Source organism: Callorhinus ursinus, unplaced genomic scaffold, assembly GCF_003265705.2.
Source record: "Callorhinus ursinus isolate GAN/ISIS: 27379988/994484 unplaced genomic scaffold, GSC_fseal_2.0 scaffold72, whole genome shotgun sequence".
Taxonomy (NCBI): domain Eukaryota; kingdom Metazoa; phylum Chordata; class Mammalia; order Carnivora; family Otariidae; genus Callorhinus; species Callorhinus ursinus.
Genome location: NW_027397134.1, coordinates 2,173,803 through 2,181,885, shown reverse-complemented (window position 1 = coordinate 2,181,885; position 8,083 = coordinate 2,173,803). Strand labels below are relative to the sequence as shown.

General features: G+C 54.8%; 1 long non-coding RNA gene across 1 annotated transcript in view; it reads left to right on the top strand.

The window, feature by feature from the left end:
- Positions 1-7,484, top strand: part of LOC141371465 (uncharacterized) — a 15,624-nt gene extending 8,140 nt beyond the window's left edge. The window contains exons 3-4 of the long non-coding RNA XR_012376428.1: positions 4,687-4,808; positions 6,498-7,484. This is a non-coding gene — a long non-coding RNA (uncharacterized lncRNA). The remainder of the gene's footprint in view (positions 1-4,686; positions 4,809-6,497) is intronic.
- The last annotated feature ends 599 nt before the right edge of the window (positions 7,485-8,083 follow it).

The window sequence follows — 8,083 nt, the reverse complement described above, 5'->3', positions numbered from 1 at the left end:
CCCCCCCCCCCCCGCCCAGGGCTGTGTCTGAGCCGGGCTCTGTGAATGGCCGCCCTGTCTGAGAGCCCTGCTGTCCCTCACCGCCCCCCCCCCCACCGGGGCGGTGTGCTCATGTCCTGTGCAGGGCTTAGGTAATGGGGTGGCGGTGGTGGAGCAGGGGAGGGGGGGGACCCCAGCAAGGCTGGCCTGGCCTGGCTGCAGGATGAGCTGACTTTTCCAGGCCCTGCTGAGCCTGATTACTCCCACTGCCTGGCCTAGCTGCCAATGCAAAGGTGGGGTCTCTTCTCTTTAGGGACCTGGCTGTTGAAACTGGGCTCAGGAAGGCACACACAGCGTTCCCTCCACCCCGCCTGTGGGGAGTTAACCCTTTGCACCTCACCCTGGCTTCGGGCCCGAGATGCCATGGAAGGGCAATGGAGACCGGGTGACTCGGTTTCCCCCAGAGCTCCACAAAGTAGCTGTGTCCCCGATGAGGTCCTAGTGCAAAGACTGGGCTTTTGTGTTTCTCAGGGCATTACTTGTCCCACCCCCTCGCCTGACAGATGGGGAAACTGAGACCCAGAAAAGAAAAGGTGGCCTCTCGAGGGATTCTGTGGGTCCCCGTTTCTACCCTCTTTCTGGCCTGTGTGGAAGCAGGGATTTCTAGACACACAGGGCTGCTAAGAGACCATCACAGATCATTCTGTCAGTGGGGAAACTGAGGCCCAGAGAGGAAAAGGGACTTACCCAAGGTTCCCTAGCTGGTTGGGTGCAGGGCTGGGATGACAATGATGATGGTGGGGTTAGAATAGCCAACAGTTCTCGAGCTTGCCATGTGCCGGGGCCCAGTCCAAGTGCTTTAAGTTTATCAACTCGTTTAATCCGTACAATGAACTCAGAAGGTAGAAATTCATTAGTATTCCCATTTGACAGAGGAGGGAACTGGGCACAGGGAGGTTAAGCCACTACCCAAGGGTTGCATAGCTAATCCATAGTGGCTCAAAGATTGGCTCCCTGACAGCCTGGCTCCTGAGTTGGGGGCTTTTCAGGTGCCTCTGCTTCCTGCCCAGTGTCCTTCTCAGCTTGGTCCTGGTCCTCTCTGACCTCGGGCTCTTCATCTGTCCAGTGGGGATAAGAATCCCTGCCCTCTCTGCCTTGCAAAGAAAGAGCCAGGGAGCTCTCACGAAGGGAAAGCGTCTTGTCCACGATGAAGGGCTGTGTACCGGGCTCTGGTCGGCTTTGCCTCTCATTTGCACGCGCAGGTGAGGCTGTTTATCCAAGTGTCACCTTCACACTCTTGCTGGTGCTCTGCCACCACTGGAATCTCCCGGTGGGAGAGGGGTGGCCCGTCACACAGTACTGACCCAGAGCCACCCCAGAAACCAGGCCCACTGTACAGCCACGGAATCCTCCCATCAGCCCTGCGTGTGGAACTGTGGTTGTGGTAGGAGCCCAGAAAGAGCCGATGGTTGGAATTTCAGAGGAGGGCAAGGCCCAGGCATCTGGGAAGTGTGGACTCCTGGCAGGAGGAGCTTTGAGGCGGGGTGGGGGAGGCACAGGCAGGGATGGAGGGGTTTGCCTTGGTCCAGCAGGCCAGTGAGCTGGTTTGTCGTGGGGGTTTAGGGACAGTTAGTTTAAGGACCCTGAGGATGCTATGGCTTCCTCTTTCAGCACTGGGGCTCACTTATGTCTGGAGAGCCAGGCCGGGTCCCAGGGACAGCGTGGGGAGCAGGGATAAAACACATGCCCTGACTCGTCAGAAGCAACCGCAGGCCGGGGCTCACCCACTGCAGGGCCTTCTGGTGATTTCCAGTCTTAAGAACGTCACCGGAGGGAGTAAGATGGCTCATTCATCCTGCGCAGTTTCAAGTCCCAGGAGGAGCCACAGTACTCTTTCTCCCAAGCACACAAACCCGGGTCCTGAGTACTCTTAGGTCGAGGTGGATTTGAAACATCTAACTGTTAGAGGAACTCCGGGCTCATCTGGTTTTAGGTGAGGTGGAGAGCAGGACGGAGCCTGCGAACAGGTGTCTCCTGGTGCCAAGAAATAGAGGTGGGGACAGAAGATGGTGGTTGCTTTTGCCAGCAAGGTGCTGGACCGTGAGGATGGCACTCTCGGGAGACCCAGGGGAACAGGCTTATGAAGGCCAAGGTGGCCTCCTTCCCAGCGTGTCCGGGAAGCTCCGGCGGGAAGGCCGAGAAGGAGGGTTCCTGGAACGATGACTCACCTGATGCAGGTAGACAGCCGGATGCAGGGGAGGTGTCTCTCACACTGACTGCCCCGGGTCCCGCTTGCTTGCCCCCCTCTGCACACACCCAGGCTTTGCTGCCCCAGCCCTGGTGACCCCAAAGCCTCACTCCCACGGATTTCTTCTGCATCATGGGTTATTTTTCTGCATTATTTCTCACACATTCCATCTGCCCCAGCTGAGGCCAAAACACACTGGCCGCGGGTTCTTGTCCTTTGTGGGGAGAAAGGCAAGCTTTCTTTCCCCATTTCTGAATCTTTTAGGGAAACCTTCCTTCCACCTTCTCTATAGGGAAGGATGTACCTGCCCCACCTTTAAAGGGCTGGCCCAAGGCGTTTGGCCAAAGAGCCTCCAGGAGAAGGTGATTCCAGAAAACTGTTGGTTGGGGTGTTGGATGATGCGGGGAGGCTATTCACTGACTCAGTTTCCCCTCTGGAAAGGGCATTTCGACAAAAGGCTCTCTGAGTTCCTTTCTGTTTGAGTCACTTTATGGTTCAAGGTTACTTTGTCAGCCACCCCTCCTTCCAGGTCAGGGGTGCTCCCTGCCCCCCCATGGGTACCCAGAGCCCCACAGCCCCCTTTTAGTCTCCCTGCTGACTCTCCCCCCACCTGCAGCATCGGCATTCTGGAGCACCTGCTCCGTGGCAGTCATCACGCAGGTATTTCTCACCCTTTGTCACATCTGAGTGGACACTCCAACCCCAGGGGGCACGTCCCAGTTGGAGCCAAGGAAACTGAAGCTCGGAGAGGTGAGGACAGCTGTCCAAGGTCTCCCAGCCCTCAATGGCCAAGCCTAGACTCACATGGGGACCGCTCTGCCCCCATCCATGACTGCTCCCTTTTTGCAGGTGGAAAATCCCCAGTTTTCACCCATTGTTCGTTGGTTCCAGACTCAGTTTCCGGTTTTGGGGCAAAACTCAACTAACCAAAGCAACCAAAAAGAAAAAAGAGAATCTTTTGGCTAAACCTCCCCGCTCCGCTCCATTCCTTCCCCAAGACCTGGGGATTCTTTTTGGCATATCTGCAGGAGGTGGGGGCCCAGCAAGGGAGGAGGGTTCGCCCTTCGACTCTTTGTGGCCAACTCAGGGGAGCGTTTCTGAGGCTGGCTGCTTTGGAGGCCCTGTGCCCCCGCCACAGCCCCCTCCCCTCCCCGGGTCTCCTGGCAGGGCCAAGGGGGGCCTGGGCGCTTGTCAATGCATCTTAGCAATCGGAATGTGCCCTCTGACCCCGCCTTCGCCTCCCCGTGAGTTTCAGAGAAGGTTCTTTTTTCCAAACCGCTGCCCCTCGGCCTTCTGGAAACAAATGGAGTTTGATTCAGTCTGTGTGTGGCTTGAAAAGCCGCTGTTTGGGGGGTTACTTAAAAAAAAAAAGTCTTCGGAACCCCTGCCATGTTTGAAGGACTTTTATTTTTCAGCTGGGAGGATCCAACTGGTGCTGGGAAATGTGCCATGTGTGAGAAGGAAAAGGGGTCCGGCCCATCAGGGGGACAAGGAGGCCGAGGGCTGAGCGCTCCACCTGATAGCCCCAGATTGGGTTTCTCACCGATTTTTCATTATATGCAGTCTCTGCAAGCAGGGCTCCCTCGGGGGCTGCAAGGCCCTGGTGACTTAGAAGGTCAGAGGCTACATTTTCTGGAACATGCCGAAGCCTTGGAAGGAGCCCTTGAGCTGGAGAGGAAGGAACAGGGGTGGGAGAGTTGCCTGAGAGCTAGCCGGATAGAAAAGTCAGAGCAGCCAAGATCTCCTGGCTCTTCCTCTCCTCAGCTAGATAAGAAGTTTCTTCAGCAGGGAAGGAGCCTTTCTCCACTTCCCCTGCCCTGCCATCAAGGCGCACTTGACCTGGGTCCCACCTCGCAGCATACCGTTTCTTGAAAGCTCCACTAGCTAAATGGGTAAGGGGCCAAGTTATGAGGCCTCTGTCCTTATCTCTGCTCTGCCACTGTGTGGCCTCAGCCAAGGGAGGCCCCTCATTTCCATAATGAGAAGCCAGGATCTGACTGCCTTCATTCTACAACAGGGCTCGGCAAACTTTGTAAAGGGCCAGATAGGAAATATTTTTGGTTTAGTCTCTGTACTACTGAGCTCCACCGTCGGAATGTGAAAGGAGTTGCATTCAGAAGGAGCACGGCTGTGTTCCCATAAATGCTTATTTTCCAAAAACAAGTGGCGAGCTGGATTTGGCCCACGGTGGGCTGTGGTTTGTCAACCCTAGTGGAGATTCTTGGGGAAAGGTCTTTGGAGTTGCCATGTTATGAGCCCAAAATGAGAGCATGGCTGTGTCAAAGATGGCGGGACAGTCAAGGCGAACGGTTGAAAGCAGAGCTTTGGACTGACAGGTCTGGGTTCTAGTCCTATCTCTGAGGCATGACTGCTGTGTGATCTTGGGCCAGTCACTTCCCCTCTCTGAGCCCTGGTTCCCTCCTTTGTAAGATGCAGACAATAATAGTATCTCTCTACAGGGTTGGCTGTTGGAGTGACAACTTAGCAATACTTGGTGCACGGAGAGCCCTCAACAAACAGCAGTCATTGTTTGATTTGGAATAGAAAGACAGCATTCCCCATCCAGCCCCTTGGATCCATGGTGAGCAAGACGGAGAGACGACAAAGTACTTCCTGTTTCTCAACTGAGATTTAAATGCCAGCTCAGACTAAATTGCTGGGTGACTACGGCAAAACACTTCACCTCTTTCATCTCTAGAATGGGGCTATTCAGCCCTAACTTCCTTGCACAAGAAAAGGAGCTAAAAGAAGGAGCTCCCTCCCCTTCTACACGCAGCCCCATTTGTTATGGTGGATTCCCCAGGGGGTGCTGCCTGGCCGCTCAGTATCCTAGTATCCGCAGAGCCCAAGCAGAACTCTTGCTTCTCTTCCCTGCCATTAGTCTGCTTCTCCCTCTGTCTTCCTCAGCTCGATGAATGGCACACCCTCTGCCCAGTGGCTCAGCCAAACCCCTAGGAGTTGTCCTGAACCTTCCTCCCATCCATCCACCTCCCGCCTGTGCTGGTTGTTGGCCAACATGGCCGCCATGAATTCCTCCCCGCCTGTCCATGCTTGCCCTGCTCCCATGAGTAGGTGGGGTCTGTTTGCCCTGCCCTTGCTGCTGGCTTCAGCCCTGTGAAAACCATCCTTCTAGGACCAAAGAGCTTGAGACAGATCTCAGACCTGCCTAGTCCCTCGACAAACCCCACCCCCTGCACTGGAAACAGAATCCACCCTGGCCCAGCCTGCAAGTGGCTCATGACCCGGCCCCTGGGCAGCTCTCTGACCTCACCAGTCTCGGCCCTGTCCACTTTGCTGTAACCACATTGACCTTCCTTCTAGTCCTTGGAAACACCGAGCCCTTTCTCCCCTCAGGGACTTTGACCCAGCTGTTCCCCCTGCTGGATCCCTCTGCCCTTGGGCTGGGTCTTTATCACTCAGATCTCGGTTTGAGGCTTCCCTGGCTCCCCCAACTGAGGGGTCTCCTGTCCTCACTGCCCCAGTGTCTCTCATCTCCCTCTTTTATTTTCTTTATGGCCCTAGAGGTCCTTTTTATAAACTCCTACACTACCCTCCTGAGCCCCTTGTGAGATATCCATCCCCATCATAGGCCAGGCTGTGTAATCATCCTCAGATATGGGTGATAGGTGGCAAAGATTTTTGCCTTTTCATTAAAACAGATAAACACTGTGCCTCTTTCTGACCCTTTGGCATATGCCGGGCCTCTGACTGAGCATATGTCTGTCCAGGGTTTCATTCACGTTTCTCAGAGACTCAGCTAGGGAGGCCTAATACCAATCCCATTTCACAGATGAGGGAACAGAGGCTCAGAGGGGGAAGTGTTTTGCCTGGGGCACACAGCAAGTGAGGAGCAGAGGTAGGATAAGCCGGGGTTGGCGTGGGACCACACATGGGCTCTTACCACCATGCTGCATGGCCCCCTTGCTGCCTGCACCCCTCCTGTGTGGTCAGCCAAATGCAGAGAATGAATCAGGGCTTTGGGGCATTTTGGAGAGAGGTCAACCTTGCCTCCTTTCCCTTCCCACGAACCACATGCCACCTTCTGGTTGACCTTCTTCCTGCTGACTTTTTGCTGGAGACAGGTGTTTTCCCCACCCCCTCTCTCCAAAGCCAACTCAAATTTCCATAGCTTTTCTGGGGAATATGTTAGAAGCACATTACCATTGTTGTGCGGCACAAGCCAAGAGCTAGATACTTAGTTCAAAATGGATGGTTTTCGAGAAGGGTGAGTATGCTTATTTTTTTTTCCCCTCTATCTATTGCCCCTCAGCAGTGAGGCCTGGGCATTTGTGGTCTCCAGGGAACCGACCACCAACCAGGGCCCCCAGGAAGCCTGTCCAGCTCTCCACAGTGTGCAGAGTCCACGTGTGGCCGCTGTGTGATTGCTCACATTTGTAAAATGGGGACAGGCACAGAGCACAGAGCACATGGGAACACCAAGAGGATGTGACGAACGCTGAGCTTGGCACCTGATTTTGTCCACTTGAGGAAGACCGGTGACCCCCGTTCATGGGCCCAGCTACACGGCGGGTTCCGCACTACCTCGTGTCTCTCTTGAGCGTAAGGAATGAGTGTGAGATACCAAGGAGAGGTGGTTTATCTCATTTCATGGATGGGGAGACAGGTCCAGAGAAGAGAGGTGACTTGCTCAAGGCCAAGAACAAAAGCGGAAGAAAAGAAGACTTGAAACAATGTCTGAGCTCATCCTCTCTGACTTGCTAGGACCCCCCCCACGCTCTCTTCTTCCTGCAGTTGGCAGACATTCAGTAAGCGCCTACTATGTGCATGGTCTGTGCCAGAGCTGTGGGATGGCTTTCGTGAGCCCTGGGCCCTTGGCCTTCCTGCGCCCCCTTCCACCATAGCCAGCATACAAAATTGTTTTATGACTGCATTGTTTCCCTGGCTGGATTATGGTCATATTTTTCTTCTGGCTTTAAGAGAAATAAAAACATATGCGTGGGCCTGTAAACACAGTCAGGGCCCTAGGTACCGTACCTTCTGCACCTGATGGAGACGTCAGCCCTGCTCGCCTGACACAAACCAAAACAATCCTGCAAATAAAGCTTAAATGACAACCGTGACAAGCTTTACAAGGGAGAGGTTCTGCGTGTTATAAGGATTTGTGGCCAGAGTTTGGTCCAACATGGGAGCCTGAAGGAGCATCTCTTAGGAAGCTGATCTCAGCCCTGAGGAGATCAGGAAAGAGTCAGCGATGAGTGGGGAAGGGAGTGTCCCAGGCTGATGAGACAGCCGGTGCAAAGGCCCTGTGGCAAGACCAGAGGGCACAAGAGGGCGCAGAACACGGAGGCTGGTTTCAGAGCATGGCAGCCTCTGGGGTTGAAGCAGGAGGGTGTCATGATCTCTCTTTGTCTCCAGCATGATCGATGCAAAGGACTTGCAGCGGGTTGGGGGAATCCCCAAAACGATAGGTCCACATCCTGACCCTGTGATTGGGAACTTATTTGGAAAAGAAGTGGGTATAATGATTGCAGATGTAATTCAGGTAATGGTCTCGTGGTGAGATCATCCCAAATGATCTGAGTGAGCCTTAAATCCAAGGACAGATGTCCTTATAAGGGACATACGGAGGAAAAGAAGAGAAGAAGGCCCCGTGAGGGTGAGGGCAGAGGCAGACTGGAGGGACGCAGCCGGGAGCCAGAGAGCGCCTGGGGCCACCAGACACTGGAAGAGGCGGGGAGCGACCTCTCCCTGGAGACTTCGCGGGGAGCACCGCCCGCCCAGCGCACACCTTCACTTGAGACTCCTGGCTTCCAGCGCTGCAGGCAAGGCATATTTGCTGATGCAAGCCACCCTGTCGGTGGTATGTGCTGTGGCAGCCACAGGACGCCACGGTAG